Consider the following 23,463-nt stretch of genomic DNA (forward strand, 5'->3'; position numbering starts at 1 on the left):
TTTCAGCAGAATGAGACCGTCAGTAGATGTCAGATAAGCTGAAGTTCTCCATTACCCCTATATCATGCCCCTGTGCCAATAATTTTGTCATTTGTATTGGGAAAGCATTACTGATGTTGCCATAACAGGATCACAAGGCACGCTAGGACTAGTTGACTGCATACAGCCAGTGGAGAGAAGGTACAAGCCAAGACCTGGGGAGGGGGATGCTCCCTGGGGCAGGGCTCTGAATACAGAAACCAGCCTGTATTTGGGCAGCTGGCCTGTGCAAAACCTTGCATCTCTTAATCACATAAAATTCAGGAAGCTGTTAATGCCAAGCAGTTTAGCTTTACCTCAGCAGTGGGTTATCTATAAAGGGGAAGGCACATGTGTCCCATAGTTTGAGGAGAGCACAGCAGGGGTGCAGGCAGCAGCATACCGCCCTCTGCAAAAGATGACTGGTCAGAGCTAAGCTAAAGAAGACATCAGGATCATGATAAAGTAGGCTGGGGTTCAAGACAGGGACCCACATCCAAAGGGAGACTGGGATACAAGGCAAGAGGACCAGAGACTGAGGTGTTGAGGCCAAGGTGGAAGCCCATATTGGGCAGAGGGGTGGGGAGGCACAATAGGAGGGAGCTACAGATGTCTGAGGCCCCATGGCTGACCTGGCTAAAAGGAAGCACAATGGTGGGGCCGATACTAATGCTGACTTTCTCCAGTCTGAGCCAGTGTTTAAGTACTGGGGAGGGTGGGGGTTGGACCTATAAGTAAGGCTCCTTGGACAACCCAGCAGCTGGTTGCTAGGGAAGACAAAGGCAAGACAACTGGCCAGGTGCCTTATTCTATGCTCCCGTGACAATGTCACTTCTGCTTTTATTTTCAGCCAAATGTTCTCGGCCAGGTGTTCAGCCCCCAGATTTGCGGGTTTCTATATGTGTCCGTGACTTCTTGACTTGCAAGGTTACTCTGCTTTGCCTTTGGTTGTGTGCTTCTTTTGAATAAGTTACCTACCTTCATATTGCTGTAATGCTACAACAACAGCTACCATTTACTCACTGTCTACCATTTCCCAGGTACTACACCTGCTGATTTACATACATTATCTCATTTAATTCTCACAACCTCCTTGAGAGGTAGGTGTTATTATACCCATTTCAAAAAGAGGAAACTGAAGCCTATATGGTGCATGTAATCACCCCAAGGTCATGCAGCTGGGATGCAAAAGAGCTCAGATTTAAACTTAGTTTTGTCTGACTGCCTATTGTTGCTTTAAAAGACTGAATTTATACATTGATACTGTGATACACCTGAACAATTCTCATGGAACTTATCAGTCACTAGATCTTTTGTCTGTCAGTCTGCCTACCTATCAATTATCTACCCTCTTTTATCTTCAACTCCATAATACCCAGTACTGTACTATATAAAAAGTAGATTTTTTTTTTTTTTTGAGTCAGAGTCTCACTCTGTTGCCCAGCCTGGAGTGCAGTGGCACAATCTCGGCTCACTGCAACCTCTGCCTTCCAGGTTCAAGCAATTCTCCTGCCTCAGCCTCCCAAGTAGCTGGGATTACAGGTGCCTGCCACCATGCCCGGCTAATTTTTGTATTTTTAGTAGAGACAGGGTTTCACCATGTTGGCCAGGCTGGTCTTGAATTTCTGACCTCGTGATCCACCTGCCTCAGCACAGGCACCACACCCAGCTATTTTTATTTGTATTTTGTAGAGACAAGGTCTTGCTGTTTCCCAGGCTGTCACATTTTTAAATGATTGGAAAACGTGAAAAGAATAATGATATTTTATGACACATAAAAATTATTTGAAATTCAAATTCGTTTTATTGGAATGTGGCCAGGTTCACTCATTTAAATTTTGTCTATGGTTGCTTTGCACTACAATGGCAGAATTGAGTAGCTGGGACAGAGACTGTAGGGCAAGGAAGGCCTAAATTATTTCCTTTCTGGCCCTTTATAGAAAAAGTTTACTGATCTTTGGTATAATTAAGTGATACAGGATGGCATAACATTTTAAGTATTGTTTAAAATACATCTATTATTGTATTTCCTAAAATTTGTAATTCAAGGACACTCTCTTTTATTATGTAGAAGATCTCCACATTGAACAGAGTCAAACATGTCCTCCTTTGATATTCTGTACAGTGGCCCTGAGAGCAGCAGCACTTTAATGCAGCAACAACAACAGACTAAGAAGTTGGTGGTTTCTCTAAGAGGTTAGACGTCTCTTCCTGCCAGTAGTCACCTTTCTCTCTCAAGGGAAACGGGCTGGGCAGCCTTATGAGTGATTACAGTGTATTACAGAACTGTAGTGGCACAGAAATGGGTGCCCCAGGTTCCATCAACTCATTCAGGGTGATGTGGTGGGGTCATAGATGAGGAAAAGCAAACTGTTCTTTTCGTCATCACCTAGGACCTAAATAAAGATAAAAATGACTCAGCTTGACCAGACACAGGTGAATATCACTTCTCAAAATGTTTTCTGAAGGCACTTACATGGCAACAACATGGTTCTGTGGGAGCCCCATCAATGTGTTAGCTCAAGAGTAAAACACAGGGAGCAGAAAGAACCTCCTTACATTTCCTAAGATCAAGCTGGGTTTGCAGTCAACCTCAAGGGAATCTGTTTTACTTATTTATTTTTTGAGACCCAAGCATAAATTCTACTGTCTTTCTGCATGTCTGTCTTTCTTGCCATGCATCTTTCTCTCTTTCTTCAACCTAACAAAAGTTTACTGATCATTTATTATGTGTGGGTCACAGGGCAAGCCCCAGGGAAACAAAAATAAACAATAAAATAGTACTAACTCTCAAGGAGCTTAACGCTTACGTGAGAAACAAATTAAAATAATCTTCCTTGACCTTTTGGCAGTGTTTAACAAAGAGTTGATCCTCCTTAACAGATTCTTCTCTTGGTTTCTTTGGCACCGTAGTCTCCTAGTTTCTGATTTTCAGTCTCCATTGCCAGCTCTTTCTTTTCTTTTCAGTCTTAAATGATCAAGGTTTAGACCTGGACCCACTTTTTTTTTAGTCTTTCTATCTACCCTCCCGAGGCAATCTTCTTTCAGATTTATAAATCCAGTTCCAGCAGCTCTTATGAGCCTCACAGCCGTATCTACAAGTCTTCAGGGGACATCTGCATTTAGAACTTTTGATCTTCCCCTGTGTGATAGTCCATTCTTGCACTGCAGTAAAGACATATCTGAGACTGGGTAATTTTTAAAGAAAAGGAATTTATTTGGTTCTTGGTTCTGTAGGCTGTACAAACATACTGCCGCATCTGCTTCTGGTGAGAGTCTGAGGAAGCTGATACGGTTTGGCTCTGTGTCCCCACCCAAGTATTATGTTGAATTGTAATTCCCAATGTTGGGGGAGGGACCTGGTAGGAGGTGACTGGATCATGGAGGCGGATGCCCCCCTTGCTGTTCTTGTGACAATGAGTGGGTTCTTGTGAGATCTGTTGTTTGAAAGTGTGTAGCACTTCCCCTTCACTCTTTCTTTTCTGTGCCAGCCATGTGAAGATGTGTTTGCTTCCCCTTTGCCTTCCTCCATTATTGTAAGTTTCCTGAGATCCCTCCAGCTATGCTTTCTGTACAGCTACACAGAACCGTGACCTATTAAAGCTATTTTCTTTATAAATTACCCAGTCCCACATATGTCTTTATAACAGTGCAAGAATAGACTAATATAGAAAATTGATACCAGAATTGGGGTATTGCTATAAAGATATACGAAAATGTGGAAACAACTTTGGAACTGGGTAATGGGCAGAGGTTGGAACACTTTGGAGGGCTTAGAAGAAGACAGGAAGATGAGGGAAAGTTTGGAACTTCCTAGAGACTTGTTGAATGGTTGTGACCAAAATGCTGACAGTGATAAGGACAGCGAAGTCAGGGTTGAGGTGGTCTCAGATGGAGATGAGGAACTTATTGGGAACTGGAGTAAAGGTCACTCTTGCTATGCTTTAGGAAAGAGACTGGTGGCATTATGCCCCTGCTCTCAAGATCTGTGAAACCAAACCTCAGAGACATGATGTAGGGTATTTGGCCGAAAAAATTTCTAAGCGGCAAAGCATTTAAGAGGTGGCCTGGCTGCTTCTAAAAGCCTATACTTATTTGCATAAACAAAGACATGACTTGAAGCTAGAACTTATATTTAAAAAGGAAGCAGAGCATAAAAGTTTGGAAAATTTGCAGCCTGACCATGCAGTAGAAAAGAAAACCCCATTTTCTGGGGAAGAATTTAAGGCTGCAGAAATTTGCATAAGTAAAGAAGAGCCAAATGTTAATAGCCAAGATAAGGGGAAAGCATCCCAGTCACTCCAGCTCCAGCTGTGGCTAAAAGGGGCCAAGGTGCAGCTCAGGCCGTTGCTTCAGAGGGTGGAAGCCCCAAGTTTTGGTGGCTTCCATGTGGTGTTGGGCCTGTAGGTACACAGAAGGTAAGAATTGAGGTTTGGGAGTCTCTGCCTACATTTCAGAGGATGTATGGAAATGTCTGGATGTCCAGGCAGAAGTCTACTGTAGAAATATAGCCCTCTTTGAGAACCTCTACTAGGGTAGAGTGGAGGGGAAATATGGAGTTGGAGCTCCCACACAAAGTCCCCACTAGGGCACTGACTAATGGAGCTGTAGGAAAAGGGCCACTGTCCTCCAGATCCCAGAATGGTAGATCCACCGACAGCTCGCACTGTGTCCCGGGAAAAGCCACAGCCATTCAACACCAGCCCAAGAAAGCAGCTGCAGGAGCTGTATGCTGTAGAGCCACAGTGGTGTAGCTGCCCAAGGCCTTGGGAGCCTACCCCTTGCATCAGTGTGGCCTAGATGTGAGACATGGAGTCAAAGGAGATTATTTTGCAGCTTTAAGATTTAATGACTGCCCTCTGGCAGCCATTTTGGACTTGTATGGGGCCTTTACCCCTTTGTTTTGGCCAATTTCTCCCTTTTGGAATGGCTGTATTTACCCAATGCTTATGCCCCCATTGTATCTTGGAAGTAACTAACTTGTTTTTGATTTTACAGGCTCATAGGCAGAAGAAACTTGCATTGTCTCAGAATGAGACATTGGACTTGGACTTTTGAGTTAATGCTGGAATGAGTTAAGACTCTGGGGGACTGTTGGGAAGGCATGATTGTGTTTTGAAATGTGAGAAGGACATGAGATTTGAGATGGGCCGGGATGGAATGATATGGTTTGGCTCTGTGTCCCCACCCAAAACTCATGTTGAATTGTAATTCCCAGTGTTGGGGGAGAGACCTGGTGGGAGGTGATTGGATCATGGGGAAAGATGTCCCCTTTACTCTTCTCATGATAGTGAGGTCTCAAGAGATCTGTTTGTTTAAAAGTATGTAGTACTTCCCACTTCACTCTCTTTCTTCTGTGCCAGCCATGTAAAGATGTGTTTGCTTCCCCTTCGCCTTCCACCATGATTGTAAGTTTCCTGAGACCTCCCCAGTGATGCTTCCTGTACAGCCCACAGAACCATGGGCCAATTAAACCTATTTTCTCATTAGCCAGTCTCAGGTACGTCTTTCTTTTCTTTCTTTCTTTCTTTCTTTTTTTTTTTTCTTTTTGAGACAGAGTTTTGCTCTTGTTGCCCAGGCTGGAGTGCAAGGACACAATCTTGGCTCACTGCAACCTCCACCTCCCAGGTTCAAGCGATTCTGTCGCCTCAGCCTCCTGAGTAGCTGGCATTACAGGTGCTCACCACTGTACCCAGCTAATTTTGTATTTTTAGTAGAGATGGGGTTTCACCATGTTGGCCAGGCTGGTCTCGAACTCCTGACCTCAGGTGATCCACCTGCTTCAGCCTCCCAAAGTGTTGGGATTACAGGCATGAGTCACTGCACCCAGCCCTCAGGTATGTCTGTATAGTAGTACGAGAATGAACTACTACAGGAGCTTTCAATCATAGCAGAAGGGAAGGGGAGCCAGCAAGTCACATGGTGTGAGCAGGAGCAAGAGAGGAAAGGCAGAGGTCCCAAACTCTTTGAAACAACCAGGTCTCTCATGAACTAATTGAGCGAGAACTCATTCATCATCAATAGGCTGGCACTAAGCCCTTCATGAGGGATCTGCCCCCATGATCCAATACCTCCCACCAGGCCCCACCTCCAATATTGGGGATTACACTTCAACATGAGATTTAAATGGGATAAATATCCAAACTGTATCACCCTGCAATTCTGTTTCTGTCCTAGGATTCTCCATCTTAGTCATGCTCTTGCACCTCTGTTCATGTACCTGATCTTGGAAGAAAAGTCAACTATGACAGTGTCTCCCTCTCCATAACCCACTATTTCCAATCAATCATCAGTTTCTTTAAAATAACTCTTGGCTCTCATCATTTCTCTCCCTGTGTGTTTCACTGCCTTAATCTGGGCAACCATGATCTCTCACAGGAACCATTAATGTACCTTCCAACTGTTCTCTCCACATCTGCTCATTCTCTTCTCTATTTTATCTCCCCACAAGTTATGTTTTTTAGACCAAAAAATGTAAACCGTCTTTTAAAAAGAAATGCAACGCTAGCAAAATACACGCTGTTCTTCATCGTATTTTTTTTAACTTAGTAATGTATCATGAAGATCTTTTCACACAAGTATGCCTAGAATTGTCTCACACTTTTAACAGCTGCCTTTCACTTGTTTTTTATTTTTTTCTTTTCTTTCTTTTTTTTTTTTGTTTTGTTTTGTTTGTTTGTTTTCTAAGACAGAGTCTTGCTCTGTCACCCAGGCTGGAGTGTAGTGGCGCAATCTCGGCTCACTGCAATCTCTGCCTCCTGGGTTCAAGTGAATCTCCTGCCTCAGTCTCCCGAGTAGTTGGGATTACAGGTATGAACCAACATGCCCAGCTAATTTTTTGTATTTTAGTAGAGATGACGTTTCACCATGTTGGCCAGGATGGTCTCTATCTTCTGACCTCGTGATCCGCCTACGTTGGCCTCCCAAAGTGCTGGGATTACAGGCGTGAGCCACTGTGCCCAGCCTCTTTCACTTGTTTAATTCTATCATAATATATTTAACCACTTCTCAATTGATGGCTGTTTTCAGTCTTTAACTACTACTATAAATCGTGCTTCAGTGTAGGTACTAGAAGAGTCATCCTTCAATATCCGTGTGAGTATATCTATTGGATAAATATATGACAGTAGAATTGCCACGGTAAAGGCTTTGTACATTTAAAATGTTGCCAGATTGCCCTCCATAGAAGTGATACCACCTTTCACTCCCATTGGCAGTATAAGAAAGTGCCTGCTTCCCAGCCTGGCCAGCCAAGTATATTATTAAAGTTTTTTATTTTTGTCAACTTGACAGTAAAAAATAGATGTCACTGCAGTTGTGATGTGCATGCCTTTTATTATTACACATTTTCAGATACATTTGTATTTCTTTGACTACAATCTATTTGTCATACCCTTTGCCCAATTTTCCAGAGTTTTAAAGGTTTTTTTTTTATGGATTTGTAGGAGTACTCTGATTTCTTCTTAAATAGTTTAATTTCCAGGTTCTATCGGATATCCTGGTATCTTTTCAAAGTAATGATTTAGTCAATTTTTAAATTCTAATAATAAGTAATCATCAAGGGCTAACTCCATTACAAGGGAGTCCATATGTAGAATGCATGAATTGATTTGCAGAAGTCTTGAATTCCTGAAAATAATTTCACAAGACTGCCTTATGCCTATACCTATTCCATTTCATTTCATTTTCCTAATAGCCTTGTGAGGCATATAGTATTATTAACCACAAAGTGAGGCTCAGAGAATGTAAACATCCAGGATCACACAGCTAGTAACTCTTCCACTTCCAGAATCTTAAAAACCTAGTAATCATTGCCACTAGCCATTCCAGTTGCACTAAGACTCTGATTCTTGATGCCTCCAATTTCTAATAAATGGTTGTTTTTCTCCTTTTCCTACTACAGACATCCAATGAATATATGTGTGTGTGTGTGTATATATATATATATTTTTTTTTTTTGACTTATTTATTTTTGAGACAGAGTCTCGCTCTGTCACCCAGGCTGGAGTGCAGTAGCGAGATCTCAGCTCACTGCAAGCTCTGCCTCCCAGGTTCACGCCATTCTCCTGACTCAGCCTCCTGAGTAGCTGGGACTACAGGCACCCACCACTATGCCCGGCTAATTTTTTTTATTTTTAGTGGAGACGGGGTTTCACCATGTTAGCCAGGTTGGTCTCGATCTCCTGACCTCGTGATCTGCCCGCCTTGGCATCCCAAAGTGCTGGGATTACAGGCATTAGCCACCGCGCCTGGCCCTAATGAATATTTTTTAAGTGCCTGACATGCCAGTAATCTTCATAAAGTTTGCATTTTAGAGGAGTTCTCAACCATACATGATAAAAACAAATAGTAATAAAGTTCCACTACTACAAAAAAAAAAATACGTAGGATAGTTGGAAACGTGGAGAGAGAAGGACATTTCAGGTGGAGTGATCAGGGAGGACTTCTTTGAGGAGGTGACATATAAGCAAAGATCAGAATGACCAAAAAAATATTCCAGGAAAAGGAAGTATATGGGGTAAATCGTATAATACAAGAGCAAATTCAACACGTTTGAGGAAGATAAATAAGGCTGGTGTCACTGCAGTGGTGGAGAGTGGTGGGAGATGAGGTTGAAGAGGTGGTCAGGGATGCTGTACAGGGCTCCATAGGCCCTGTATGGAGGAGGAGTCTGGACTTTATCACAAGTGCCATCAGCAGACATGGAGGGATTCTAAGATGAGAAATCACATGATCTGATTTATGTCTTAACACTTATGATTTATGAAACTCTAACTGTGCTGTGGAGAATGAGGACAAGAGCAGAAGCAGGAAAACCATTTAGAAAGCTATTACAAGAGCACAGAAGAGGGATGATGGTGGTTTGTATTAGAGTGGTAGCGGTGGAGATTGAAAGAGACATTTTGGAAATGTTTTGGAGGTAAAGTTAACTTGAATTCTGATGATTGTGAAAACGGAGGAAAAGAGAAGAATCAAGAATATCTACATGCTTTTTGTGTTGAGTAATTGGTGGATGGTAATGCCATTTAATTTGAAGGCTGAGAGAATAAAGAATTCTACTAGGGTAGTATTTCCTTCTTTCCTTGCGCCGCCTTAAGCTTGCAGACCATGGATTGCACCAATCTCTTTCCAATACTTTTATTTTATTTTCTTCCCCTACTTGCCCTTTAGTCCTTCTTATATAAAAGAACTTCATCTATCTGCATCCTCTACTGTCATCCTGTCTTCAACTCACTGCAGTTTGGCTACTAACCCCATTTTACTAATAAACTCCTTCTTGCCAAACACACCAATGACCTCCTTATTACTAAATCAAAAAACTTTTCAGTACTCTTCTTCTTTTCTTTTCTTTTCTTTTCTTGAGACAGAGTCTTGCTCTGTTGCCCAGGCTGGAGTGCAGTTGTGTAATTTCAGCTCACCACAACCTCTGCCTCCTGGGTTCAAGAGATTCTTGTGTCTCAGCCTCCTGAATGGCTGGGACTACAGGTGTGTGCCACTACACCCGGCTAATTTTAGTAGAGACAGGATTTTGCCATATTGGCCAGGCTGGTCTGGAACTCCTAACCTCAGGTGATTCGCTCACCTCGGCCTCCCAAAGAGCTGGGATTACAGGCGTGAGCCTCCACAGCTGGCCACAATCCTCTTTTTCTTGATCTTTCACTGGCATTTAATACTGCTATTTCCTCCCCTGGCTTCTCTGAAACTACTTGTTCCTGGTCCTCCTACCTCTTGGGATATTTTTCCCCTGTGTTTTTTCTTTCCTCACTTTTTAAATTCAGTGTTTTCATTGGGTTCCAAAGTAGATCCTCTTCTTTCCTTTCTCTATGCCTTCTCTTGGAGATTTCATCTACTTCCATGAACTATTCCTTATTCTGATGACTCCAGCATAGATCTCTCTCCTGAGTTCTAGACTTCCCCGTTCAATTATGTAGTAGACAGCTTCACTTTGATATTCTATGGACACTTCAACTCAACATGTTGAAAACTAAACTAATTACCTTTACTCCACAACCTGCTTTTCCTCCTGAGGTCCCTATCTTGGACCTCAGGATATACCTACAGGATATAATGGGAGCAGATTTACGGCTTATGAAAATGGAAGGATACCACTGATGGAGGATACCATCAATAATCAAATTCTGTTGGTACTATGTCCTTAATATATCTTGAACCCTTTCAGTTCTTCCTTTCTCCATTTCCATTCTTGCTACCTTAGTTTAGACATCCATCATTATTTCGTTCTTATAATGTGATATGGTTTGGCTCTGTGTCCCATCTCAAACTGTAATCCCCACGTGCTGAGGGAGGGACCTGGAGGGAGGTGACTGGATCGTGGGGGAAGTTCCCCCCATGCAGTTCTCATGATAGCGAGGGAGTGCTCATGAGATCTGATGGTTTTAAAAGTGGCAGTTTCCCCTGCAAACTCTCTCCTGCTGCCTTGTGAAGAAGGTGCCTGCTTCCCTTTCGCCTTCCACCATGACTGTAAGTTTCCCCCGGCCGGAGCACAGAGGCATGATCTCCTCTCATTGCAACCTCCGCTTCTCCGGTTCAAGTCATCCTCCTGAGGAGCTGGGACTACAGGTGTGTGCCACCAGGCCTGGCTATTTTTTTGTGTGTGTTTGTGTTTTTGTAGAGACAGGGTTTCACCATGTTGCCCAGGCTGGTCTCCAACTATTGAGCTCAAGCAATCTGCCCACCTCAACCTCCCAAACTGCTGGAATTACAGTAGTGTGCCACTGCACCCAGCTGAGAGATCTTTCTAAAATGAACATTTGATCAGTTCACTATGCCCCTTAAAATTTATCAGTGGTTCTCCAACAGCCTTAGAATAAGTTCAGACTTTTTAGGATGACATACTCGACCATGCTAATCTTCCTGGATTTCTCCTTCAGGACTTCTGCCACGGATTTATACAATGTATTTATTTAGAACCTACTTGCCAGGCTCTTGTTCTTCACCCTCAACTCTCTGGGCACAGCTTTTTCCCTAAGGTCTTTACACATAGTACTTTCTTTGCTTGGAATATCTTTCTCTGTAACCTGCCCACTTGTCTGGCTTACTTCTACTTATCCTTCAGAACTCATCTCAATATTCACCTTGTGTGGTTAGAGACCCTATGCGTGGTCAGGGTTAGGCACCCTTATAAGCTCCCCTGTTGATATCACCTCACTGTTGCCTCATCAACTGCATATTCATCTTTGTTCTCATGATACTATAATGTCCTTCAAAGCGGAAACTGTGTCTTATTCATCTTTGTATTCCCAGCACCCAGCACAATACCTGACACAGCGCAAGCACTCAATAATGAATAAAGTGGCAGAGTTGGGTTTCAAAGTCAGGTCTTTTCTCTCTGGCACAAATCTCACATTTCTTCATGCCACTTCTCCATACTGTGAATCTGAAAAATTCTAAGAGCTGAGCAAGGTCTATTTTTGCCTAGCACTAATTAAAACACAGGCAAAAAGATTATTATTAGTTCCATGAGGATTCAGTTTATATTTCTGTATACCCCTTCCTCCATCATTCCACCACTTGGATCATCAGAGTACTTAGGATTACCTATATCTAAAATGACTGAAAGGCTAGGCATGGTTGAGTGCACCTGTAGCTGCAGTTACTCAGGAGGCTGAGGTGGGAGGCTTGCTTGAGCCCAGGAGTTGGAGGTCAGCCTGGGTAACACAGTGAGATGTTGTTGTAATAAATAAATAAGTAGACTGAAAGAACTTTCTCTATACTTTTATATCCTTTTGTAACTCTTATCCTGCTGCTTCCATAATACCACTGAGGCAGGGAGAGAGTAAGTACATGGGGAGTAAGGTAAATTTTATTTTTCTGTCAACAGACACTAAAAATGGATACATCAATAGAAAATCATTTCTCATCATTTCCCTCAAGGTTCCTATGGATAGATACTAAAGGTTCAGTGCTAAAATTTAACATTGCAAAATCCAGCTAAAATTGAAATTTTTATGTAGTGAGTTCAATCTCATCACAGAAGTTTGTAAATGGGAGGAGCCTTAGAAATCCTTTAGTCCAGCACTTTCATTTAAGCTTCCACAAAGAAACTGACATAAGACCTATAATGGCTCACTCAAGGTCATCCAGGCTATTGATGCCATTATACATCTTTTTCAAAGGGCTTTATTTTCCATCTAAACAAATTGTCTACATCAGAATCCACCTATTTACATAGGGCTTATCTTTCTGATATTGCCTTTGCAATATCCTTGTTATAAAGAGGAAGGAACTGAAAACAAAACAAAACAAGGTTGTCTTGTCCAGGGACGTAGGGGAATTGGTAAAAGAGACAATTAGTACACAAAGTGATGGGGTTTCCTATTTGTAGTGCAGCCTTGTAATCACACTGTGTTCTCTGAATGCCACAATGCTAACCCAAGCTTACTTGTCCTTCCTGGGCCTGGATTCCATTCAATTCTATGCCTTATTTAGTCTAAATGATTTCCCCAGCTTCAACGTGTATTTATTTATTTATTTATTTATGCGTTTCATTTTAGAAGCATACTTAAATCTACTCTTTACTCGAGTGTGTCTTAGTTCTAGTGCTGAGGAATGAAGATTTTGGGTAAAAGAAATCGAGATGATTTTTTTTTCTAGGCTTTACATTTCAAGGATGGTTTCTCAAATGGCAACTGGCAGTCTGCTCCTCAAATGATGACGTTTTCCACGGGAATTAGAATTTAATTGGAATAATTTGTTTTCAACGGGAAGCAAAGATTTCTTTCCAAGAGGATCAGTTTGATAATGTTTTACCAGCTAGTGCTACGAGACCAAATATAAACCAGTTCTGAGAAACAGGAAGTGAACTGACTGGTCTAGTCTGAGTGTCCCTGGCAGTGACGCAAATACAGAAATCAAATTAGGAAAACAAGATATGTGGGTGTGAGGCAATCGATAATCCAGGATGCTACAACATAAGCAAGAACGCCTTTAACCCGATGCCGTTCATTTTAATAACACCCTGAGCAGTTTGATTTCCATGGAACACGCTAGTGATTAGAGAGCAGCAGGAGCTTGGGTTCCCTAGCAACAGCATGTGCTTTTGAGACAGTCATTAGCCTTTCAGTTAATCCCATCAACCCCTTACCTCTAAATGTATGACTGACATTAAAAAAATGATGTTTTAGAAAGTGCTTTGAAATTTCCAGGAGTGCAATGGAAGGGAATAATCATAATTAAAAAGTTGTCTGGAGAACTACAGTCCAGTGAAGGAAATAATGTTCCTACATGCCCAGCCTGTCCGTAAACTTCCCTGCTCTCAGTTGTAGGTTCTGAATTCCCGTGGCAAAGGGCAAGGGAGGTGAAATTGTTCAGAGTTTCAGGCAGTCTTCTCACCCAACGTGAGTAGTATTGCAATGTCTGTCGGAATCATGGCTCTGAAGATGAGGAGAGGAGCGGGGTGGGCAGTTTGTGTGGTGAGGAGTCTGGCCGCAGGTAGACTGGGAGGGAATGTCACACACAGTTTTCTTTCTCCTTTAAGCCGAATGAGGTACTCTGGTCAAAGGAACTTGGGGAAGGAGGATGGTGAGGGGAATGAAGTTCTTCTTCCTATTGATTATTTTATTGCACCAGAGGCTGTTTGTCCAAGGCCACTGGCCAAGAGCATTATTTTCATGGCTAAAGTGAGGTTGGGCAGGTTTCCCATCCCTTTCGCTAGTTTTAAACAAGACAACCCAGAAAGCGCAGCAAGGCTCTGGGAATACGATGTGGGTTGGCTTTTCCTACTCAGCTGCACCTTAAAGCGCCAGGCCATTGGGCTTGATACTTCTCAAACCCTGAATCATTGCCTCCAGCTCTGCCCTGGGTTCAGGATGCACCACTCCACCCTCTGTGTAGCTTGGGTCAACTTCGGGGCGTCACTCGAATAGTAATTATTGCTGCGTTTGGCTGGACATCCTTATTACGGCCTGGGTCCCTCTCAGCTGGACACCGGGCTCCTTAGTTTGGCTGGGATGACTCCAGTACTTCCCGCCGCCCCACCTTACCCCCCTACGCGCTCCCTTCCCAAGGCGACCACCTGCACCGCCCCACTTACCATCTGCCCCGCGGGGAGGGCCCCCCCGGGCTAGCGGAGCCCTCCCTGCTCCCGGGCGGCTTTGGAGGAGCTCGGTGTTTGCCTCCAACCCTTCGCTACCGGAGGATCAGGTTCCTCCCCTCCTCCCCCTCCAGCTCCGGCCGCCGCCGCCTCCTTCTTGCATGACACAGCAGAACCGCAGCTGCTGCAGCAATTCCAAGCCATCCGCCCAGGAAGCGCCGCAACCGGGACTCGGGAGGGGTGGAGGGGGCGAGGCAGGGGCCACGGCCCCGGGGGATCCTCGGCCCCACTGTGCACCACACACTCCTTTCCCAGCCCAGGGGCACGCGAACAAAATGAGGCTCAAGCTGACCAGGCCGAGCTGGAGGAACGCTGGGGCTTGGCAGCAGAAGGGATGGGACCAGAGCGAAGGGTGTGGAGGAGACCCCAGTGAGGGCCGGGACATTTCAGGTAAAGAGAGGTAAGAAGAGGCCCAGACGTCAAGGGCCAGACTGTGAAGGTGAATAGAGGTCAAAGAGAGGTAAGGAGGTAGAGTTGCAGAGAAGAGAGGCCAAGCTGGGAAGGGCGTGGGGTTGGGGGCAGCTGCAGGGGAGGATGGGGGGTATAGTCTTTGGGGAGGCCTGAGCTGAGCGCCCAGGCAGAAAAGGGGCTGAGTTGGGAGGCAAGGACTGTAGGAGGAAAGGGATGAAAGAATTAGGCATGAGATAGGAGGGTAAAACTTGGGAGAGATATTATAGAATTAGAAGGGTTGGAATGGAGCTCATTCATCATGGCTGATGAGGTAAACTGATGAGGTGGAGAGAGAGTGTCAAGGCAAGGCCAAAAGAAAAGATCTTCCATCCCACTCTTCAGTTTCTTGCGAAGTTTTTTCTTGATTCCGCCAATCCAAACAGTTTCCCTTATAAAATGGAAACGCATGAACTAAAAAACCCAGAAATAGCTATCTGGCTTAGATTTACAGGATAAAATCTCCGTGTCTGTAAAAACTTTAAGGCAGAAATTTGGGATTTATGGTACAAACCCTTAAAGGGACTGTGAGTCAGTAATACCCACAGCACTCAACATTGTGAGTTTCCACACATCCCTGGACTTAAGTAAGTCTTTCCAAGTGTTTGTTAATGCTAGAAATGATGAAAAAATTAGTGGCTCAAAAATATTAAAGTGCACATGCTTTTTGCTTTCTCTATGTATACACAGATACATATATGTATACTTTCTAGCGACTAGCAAGTATGGTATGGCTAGGGATAATTATGTTTTTCTGATTATTTTGTTTCCCATCAAACACCCCACGAATTTTACAGCAGACCGCCTTCTTGTCACCATTTGAAAGAATGTGGTCAGAAAAGTAATGCAAAAACTGCCACTTTGGTTTTGTCTGTACCTTCCAGGTCATATCTCCGTACCTCACTTCCTGACACAAACAAGTTTTCACTGTTGTCAGCAACAAAGCCCTAATATAGCTGCGGAAGAGAAAAACTGCATTGCATTTTGCCTCCTGCAAGCATCATCAACAGTTACTGGAGGAATGTAATTCCAGAAAGCTTGAAAGCCGTGGTGATGGTAATTATGTATCAAATGCCTGGTTCTATTTCTGTTATTATTGTTTTGTCATTTCTGTTCTCCCAGCGATCTGACTGAACTTGCAGAGGGACAAATCCGGTTTTTCTTTTTGACTTTTGTCAAACTGAATCAGGCCTGATAGAAAACTCATTGCTCTCCGAGGAAACAAAGTAGGAGCCATGAAATGTCATTTTAACAGAGCGTGGGTTTGGTGACTGTAGGAAAGGATTTGAGGACGCTCCTTCTGTTCGGCTTCCTATGTCATGAGCACAGACTCCACGCACGCACAGACACCACGGCTCCCGGATGCTGTGGCTCCCCGATCTGGGCTCCTGCAGCGCCAGAAGCCCCTTCGGGATGCTGCGAGGGGCTCCCGGTGGGTGGAGGTACGGACGCCGCTGCGGCCGCCGCCGCCAGTCCTGCTGCTGTTGTTGCTGCTGCAGTCACGTGGGAGCCCCTTTAAGTTTCCATAGAGAGGCCTCTCTGGTGTCACATGATGGACATGATATAATGAAACAACATTGTGGAGAGGAAAGCATTAGGGGAGCCCACGGCTACAAAAACAAGTGAGTGAGAAGAGGTGGGAGGAAGAGAAACTACGCCACCTCCCCTGCAGCCGAGCGCACGCAGCAGCCTGGCGTGACAAGTGGGCGACGCCGGGGGGCAGGGAGCCGGGGTCCTCGGCCCTGGCCGGGGACCCCACCGCCCACCGCGCGGAGAACAACTTTTAGCCGGCAGCCCAGGCCAGCGCGGCACCTGTCTCCTGAGTCTCCACCGCTCCTCCCCATCCATCCCAGGGAAATTCTCAAGAATACTCTCTACAAATCTACGTGCGCATCGTTTTCCCCTCTCGTCGCGCCCGGGAGGAAGGAACGAGGCAAGGAGCTAAGCAGCGTGCGTTCAGCCCTGGGGTAAGTTCGTCGGGTGGGGAAGCCAGTCCCGCAGGACTTTGGGATGGGAATTTTGCTCTCCTTTGCGATCTCAGGGCGTGAAAAAGGCGTCCCCTCCGTTCCTGGCGGGGCTGATCGGCTGGCTAGTCAGTTTCCCCTTAGCACGCCCCGTGCGCCCACCCTCGCTCGGCCCGGGGCCCCCTCGCCGCCCCCCGGAAAGGGTCTGCGGTTCCTGGCCAGGACCTTCGGAAGGCGAGCGGGGGAAGGTAGGGCTGTCGCGGGAGCCCGGCTTGTGGGAGCGATTTCGCCATGTTTGTGTTGCTAAGAGCACTTTTTCCCCTTTGCTGTGGCTTGATGCCACATGGCTCCTCTGGAGCTGCCGCCGGGCTGAGAGAGTGTGTGTGTTTTTTTTTTTCAATGTCCGCATTCCAGCTAATGTTGCGCAGATAAAATTCAAACTTGAGGTAAACAGAAGAAGAGGAGGAGGAGGAGGAGGAGGAGGGGAGGGGGGAGGGAGGGGGAACTGTTTCCATTTCGAGATCCCACCTCTTCCCTCCGCGCAGCCCAACATCCCGAACCTAGAGACAACTCTCGCCTTTCTCCCACGTCCCCCACCTTTGCTGTCAACAAGAAATAAGGCCGGGGGGGTGGGGGTTGGAGTTGGGGGTGGCATGCTTATTAATTAGAAAGGACACGGTGTCTCGGTTCTCCACTGGAATCAGCAACTCCTTGGAACTCGGGCCTCTGGCCCCGTCCCTCTTTTCTCCGGCAGGGACGCAGGATGCCTTGGTGCACTCTGGAGACGGGGACGGGAGGCTGCAGCGCGCCTGGGTGGGGCGAGGGGTGCCGGTCCCCTCACGCCCTCTGACTTTAGGATATCAGACAGTGTCTCTTCAACCCCACCCCAGGCGCAGGTTTCCAGAAGGTGGGGTGGGTGGGGCCCCCGATTTCCAGAAGGCGAGTTACCTAGCAGGTGTGTGGGGTGGGCATTGCTATTCGGTAAGTCTGTTGCATGGGGTAGGATGACGTGGGAAGCTTAAAAGCTTTAAAGCCAGCCCAAGGGTAGAGCTGCGTCTGCTGTTTTTTGTTTGTTTGTTTTTTCCTGTGTGTGTGGCAAATTAGGGAGAAAAATCAAGACGTTCCCCCCAGTCCTCCCTCGGTGTAAACGTCTGCTCCAGCTCGCAGCCCGCTGCTGGGTGAGTGGCGACGATCAAGGCGAGGGTGAGCTTCGTCACGGGGAAAGCTGGAGGCTCCTGACAGCTCGTAGCCGTCCTCCCCGCGCCCCGCCCTAGGCGGAAGGTGTGGGTTGGGTGGTCCGAAGAGGGTGACGTCCGAGGTGGGGTGGGCACAGGCTCGGGATCCCTCGCAGAGCTAGGGGCCGCAGCCCCGGTCGCCGGGGAGTGCCGTGGCAGGGAGGCGGCGGCCACGTGAGGGGTCTGCGGAAGCGCCGGAGCTGAAAGCCGGGGGCGAAGTGCGTAGCAGAGTCGTGACGGGGGTGACACGCAGCAGCCGGGGGCGGCAGGCCGCCGGAGCCGGGCGCCTCCCACGCAGGGCCGGCGTTCCCCGCCGCGGGTGGGTGCGCACTAGCCGGCCCTCTCCCGGGAGACCGTTTCCGGGAGCGGGCGCGGGCGGGGCGGGGCCGGCGCGGTAAACAGGGTGGCGCTCTCTGCCCTCCCGCCCCCGGCCTGCCGGGGCGCGCGGCCGGCGGCGGCCGGAGTGGCGGAGGCGCGGTCGCGGCGCCGGGCAGCGGGGGCGCGCCCGCTCTCCCCCGCCCCCGCGCGCGCCCGCCGCCGCCCGGCCGGCCTCCTCTGTTTTTGTTTTGATGGAGCCCGCGTGCAGCTGGCGCGTGTCGAGTCACGTGCCAGGGGCGGGATGGGGCCGGGGCGCGGGAGGCGAGGGCTCGGTGACGTGGGCCGGAGGGGCCGGCGCCCGAGGGGGCCGCAGAGGGCGCGCGCGAGGGGGCGTGTGACCCCCGATGGAGCCGTGTCTTGCGGGTGGCCCGGCGCTGGGTGAGGGGTTTGGTGCTTCTCGGCGAGCAGTGCTAGGTTCATCGTCGCAGCGCTTCGGGGAGCCTTGTCCAGGCGGGAGGGCCTACCTGCGCTGCTGGACTCAAAACTTGGATCTTACAGGTGGTGTGTACATCTCTGTGGACGTGTAGACACTTCTGTGTGCTCCTGAAGGACGGCTGCGCGTTATAACCAACTGGAGTGCTTTAAAAAGAGTTCTAACGCCCAACCCAATCCCAGACCAATTGGACCCACATCCAAATAGGGCCTGGACAGTGTATTTTTAACCCCCACTTCCCCGTAAGTGATTTTGGTGCAGAGTGCGAATTGATACAAGTAACCAGCTTGATGGAATAGCTACTTGTGAAATAATACCTATTTAGGGACAAAATAGTAAGAACAGCTAAAATAGCTAACACACACTGATCTGTCACTCAGTGGGGTCTCTGTGTCAGATATTGCGGCTCCCCATACATGGATCTACTCGTAAAAGTACTGTTACCCCTATTTTACAGCTGGAGGAGTGAAAGCTCGGAGTTAAATCAGGGAGGACGACTGTACTTAGGACCTAGAGAGGTCGAGTTCAGAACCCTTACTTTCAACAGACACGTATGCCTCGTGGAAAACGTCCCTTTGCCTAAGGGCCCTATGTTTGTGTGAATAGTAGTACTTATGTTCGCCTAAGGGCCAGCTGGTTTATGTGGGTACATTTCTACTGTTAAGATTTTTGTTTGAAAAGCTTTGCTTGTATAAGGGAGGAAAATCATTTGGAGATTCTTTAAGGCCTGTAGGCGACTTTTTCCAGAAGTTTATTGTGGATTAAGGAGAGAGGGGATCTCCGTAATTTGAAGTGAATAGGTTCTCTGGAAGTTTCTTGTTCTATTTTTGAGACTTGAGCATTTGTATAATATGAAGGGGAGAGTCCGGAAGAGGCAAATATTTTCCAAGTATTTGCATGAGCAACCACAAGAGTGCTTTAGGTTGCTGGATGTGATACAGTTGTGGTGTGGTCACAGCTGGATGTACCCAGAGGTGCAGTGTGGTACAGAGTAGCAGAAGTTCTGCCATTAGCATTTTGGATTAAAAAAAAAAAAAAAAAACTGGTCTGGAGTACAGAAACTTTGCTGTTACATCTCCTTTCTCCTCTTAATTTGTTTCATTTGTCTCCTGGTCAGATAAACTGTTGGTGGGACGTTTAGATGTGGGAGTAGTCTATTTCATTAGTGTTTTCTGTACAGAGATTCCAAAGAAAACTCATAGTAAACAGAGGTTTCTCCCTGAAAACAAATGATACTAGCTACAGTGTATTTGTGACCAATATGTATTAAGAGTACCGCGTCACAAAGAACTTTATATTCCTGTTGATTGCTGTCAAATATTGTTAACCTCTATGGCAGGCATGGGTATATTATTTAACAAATTTTAGGGATTGGTTTTCGTATTACTTGCAGTTTTGGTGAGGAAGGCTTACAGACCTGCCCAGGCAGACATGACTGGAACGTGAGTATCTGTGGTCTGGTGTGGAAATAGCTCTGTAGCCCCATCTCCCTCCTCCCATTGTCCACCCCCATCCTCCTAACCATGAAACACATTTTTCACCAGCATTGCCAAACCACTTGGGGTTCCTGTGCACGGCTCTGCTTAGTTTGCTCTTCTGCTTCTTGGATACCTCCTTCAGGAAATGTTCCCTGATTTCTCCTCAGAAACCATTGAAAAAATACCCTCCCTGCGTCATCTTTGCATTGTATATATGCTTGTCTTACTGCGTTATATCACAGCATATCTCATTGTGTTTGTTACATATTGAACACCACTACTAAATTGGGCTCTTCAAAGGTGGGAATGGTGACTTGTTTATCTGCACATCACTGGCACACAGTGAGCACTTAAGTTTATTGCATTGGTCGCAATTAAATTTACTTCCACTTAAGTTGCATTATCTGTGTCGGTGTTTTCCTGAACCACTCATCTTCGTTCTGAACTGTCCTCACCTCCTTCTCTGCTACTAGCTACCAGGCTAAAAACACAGCTGCAAGCACCCCAAGACAAAACTTACACAGAAAGTACATAATACTAGTAACACATTATCAAAGAAATAGGAAGGGGCAAAATATCAGTTTTTCACTTGTTTGTGAATTTCATCCTTCACAAACAAAGGAATTTGTGAATTCCTTTGGCCGATTGGACGGTGTGAATTTTCTTGATTACTAATATATGCTGGAAGAGATGCCCAAGGTTGTTTTTACTTTTCGACTTACTTGGGAAGGAAGTACTACGTTACCAGTGGACGTGCTTTGATGTGCCATAACAGAGCACAGGTGCTTCATCACGTTTCATTGTTGTAATTTTCAGATTATTACAGAGGTATTTGTAGAGCAGCACTGTCCCATAGAGCTTTTGGAGAGGATGGAAATGATTTATAAATCTGTGTTATCCAGTGTAGTAGCCACTAGCCACTTGTGGCTATTGAGCACATTAAGTGTGACTGACGAACTGAATTTCTTTTCTTTCTTTTTTTTTTTTTTTTTTTTTGAGACAGGGCATTGTTCTGTCGCCAAGGCTGGCATGCAGTGGTGCTATCTTGGCCCACTGCAACCTCTGCTTCCCAGGTTGAAGCGATCCTCCCACTGCAGCCCTCCCAAGTAGCTGGGATTACAGGGACCTGCCACCATGCCTGGCTAATTTCTGTGTTTTTAGTGGAGACGGGGTTTCGCCATGTTGCCCAGGCTGGTTCTGAACTCAAGCAATCTGCCTGCCTCAGCCTCCCAAAGTGCTGGGATTACAGGCGTGAGCGACTGTGCCTGGCCAGAATTGAATTTCTACTTGATAAATGTAAATAGCTGCTAGTGGCTACTGTATTGGATGGCACAGTTACAGAGGATATGTTTGTGTTTAAATCCTGTAATTGATAGATCATCATTTAGGCTAAGGTATTCTGCCTTTAAAAGTCTGCGGTCATCTTCTAGGTCTTAACACCATGCTTCCCCTTCATAGATTATAAGGTGCTTAGTGGGTGATATTTTTGGCCTATGTGGGGCCTTCATATTATGGAGCATTCGTGTGTTCTTGGCTTTCCATGTAGTGCATGTGGTCTCCCTTTTTCAGGAGCAGAATGGAGTGATTATTAGTAATTATGATTATGAGTAATTATTTACAAATGGATGTGAGCCTTTGGCGTATACACTAAATGAAAGTCCTATGAGTTGAATCAGTACTTTTCTGAGATGCATTGTGAGGGGAAGGAACTGTGCTTGTCTTGCTGACCATTGTTATCTCCAAGGCCTAATATGCTGTTCAGCACCTGTCAGTGCTCATAAATATATGTTGAATGAATGAATGTTCAATTAACTTGAGCCTTCCAGTTTAGCTTCAGAGGCTGTATCATGGAGCTGAGAAGAGAAGTAACCAGTAACTACACCACTGGCTTTATAGTTTTTCTAAGGAATGCAGTCTCTCCAGGGGTACTATTGTTAGCTCTGTGACTCTGATTTCTTTCTGCTAAGATATGTAGCAGGAATTGTTACACTTATTTGATGACAGATTGAAAAATAAAGTCACAAGAAGATTTGGTGCTCAGGTCATACAGAGAGAGTTGGAAGTATAAATCAAATTGAAGTAGTTGTTTCTGTCGCATTGTGCACTCATCCATGGTAATTTTTTTTTTTTTTTTTGAGATGGAGTCTCTCTGTCACCTAGAGTAGAGTGCAGTGGCACGATCTCAGCTCATTGCAGTCTCTGCCTCCTAGATTCAAGAGATTATCCTGCTTCAGCATCCCCAGTAGCTGAGATTACAGGTGTGTGCCACCACGCCCGGCTACTTTTTGTATTTTCAGTAGAGATGGGGTTTCACGATGTTGATCAGGCTGGTCTCGAACTCCTGGCCTCAGGTGATCCGCCTACCTCGGCCTCCCAAAGTGCTGGGATTACAGGTGTGAGCCACGGCACCTGGCCCGTGATAACTGCTTCAGAGGAAATAAAATAAAATAAAATCATGCACTGAACTATGTTAGAAAGTTTGGGTTATAAAATCAAAGTTTGTTTGGTAATTGTATATGTTAATGGAGTCTGAAAAAAGGACTGGAAATATTATCTCTAGTGTGGCATGACATTGACAAAACACCTTAACCATGACAAACAGGAATGGAAACATTTCTTTCTTCAGCTTCCAAATCTCATGTATTCTATGACTTTTTTTCTATGGTAATCCTAGCACCCGAGTTACAAGCTTGTCAAACAGGATGTTTAAAATGTAAACAGAAACTTGTTTAATTGTGTAGATAACCCCTACTAGGCTTTGAAATATATATATAGAATAAGAGCCCTAAGACCAAAAATTGTTGATTTTGTTTCATGTAGTAGATCCTATATTGGGGGTTGTATTGTAGCCAGATATTTGGTTTAGTACCTTTAGGAGGTGATACACATAGTCTGCTGTCTATACTATGCATCAGACTTAACCTACTTTGTGCTGCTCTGTGTGTTTGGATTTTAGGCCCGTCTTCATCCACAACAGCTTATTCCTAGGATAAATGTTGTCTTCCTATCATTCTGCCACTACATGTTCCACAGATGAAAAGTAGTGTTATCATAGAGTAAGTCAAACACAATTGGAAATACAAATCTGTTGTCTTAAAAAAAAAAAAAAGTCATAGAATACATTCCAAGATAAAATGGGAAGACTTATCTTTTAGGCAATTCCTAGTCCTTTAGTCCTTACTTCTCAAATACCTTTGCTGTGAACCTTTTGGGTGGGGCAAAAAAAATAAAAGCCCCCAAACCGAAAACAAAATTATCAACCACGTGTTCCGTCAATTCCTGCTGTTGCCCTTGAAACCAAACCAAAACACGAGCATAACAAGACAAAACCCACGACTGCTAATAGCAACAAAAGCTAACCCAACCAACCACACAGAAAGAGCCTGTGAGATTTGAG

At 45.6% G+C, this 23,463-nt stretch overlaps 1 protein-coding gene and 1 long non-coding RNA gene across 51 annotated transcripts in view; one reads left to right on the forward strand and one right to left on the reverse strand.

Annotated features, from left to right (window-relative positions):
• Positions 1-14,164, reverse strand: part of MKLN1 (muskelin 1) — a 396,930-nt gene extending 382,766 nt beyond the window's left edge. The window contains exon 1 of the mRNA XM_050782495.1: positions 14,072-14,164. The gene's annotated coding sequence lies outside the window, so the exon portion shown is untranslated. The remainder of the gene's footprint in view (positions 1-14,071) is intronic.
• Positions 14,165-14,262: 98 nt separating this feature from the next.
• LOC126949729 (uncharacterized) overlaps positions 14,263-23,463 on the forward strand; it is a 201,003-nt gene continuing 191,802 nt past the window's right edge. For all 50 annotated transcript variants that reach the window (XR_007723927.1, XR_007723926.1, XR_007723924.1 and 47 more), the window contains exons 1-2: positions 14,263-14,531; positions 15,463-16,545. This is a non-coding gene — a long non-coding RNA (uncharacterized LOC126949729). The remainder of the gene's footprint in view (positions 14,532-15,462; positions 16,546-23,463) is intronic.

The sequence above is a fragment of the Macaca thibetana genome, chromosome 3 (assembly GCF_024542745.1).
Source record: "Macaca thibetana thibetana isolate TM-01 chromosome 3, ASM2454274v1, whole genome shotgun sequence".
Taxonomy (NCBI): Eukaryota; Metazoa; Chordata; class Mammalia; order Primates; family Cercopithecidae; genus Macaca; species Macaca thibetana.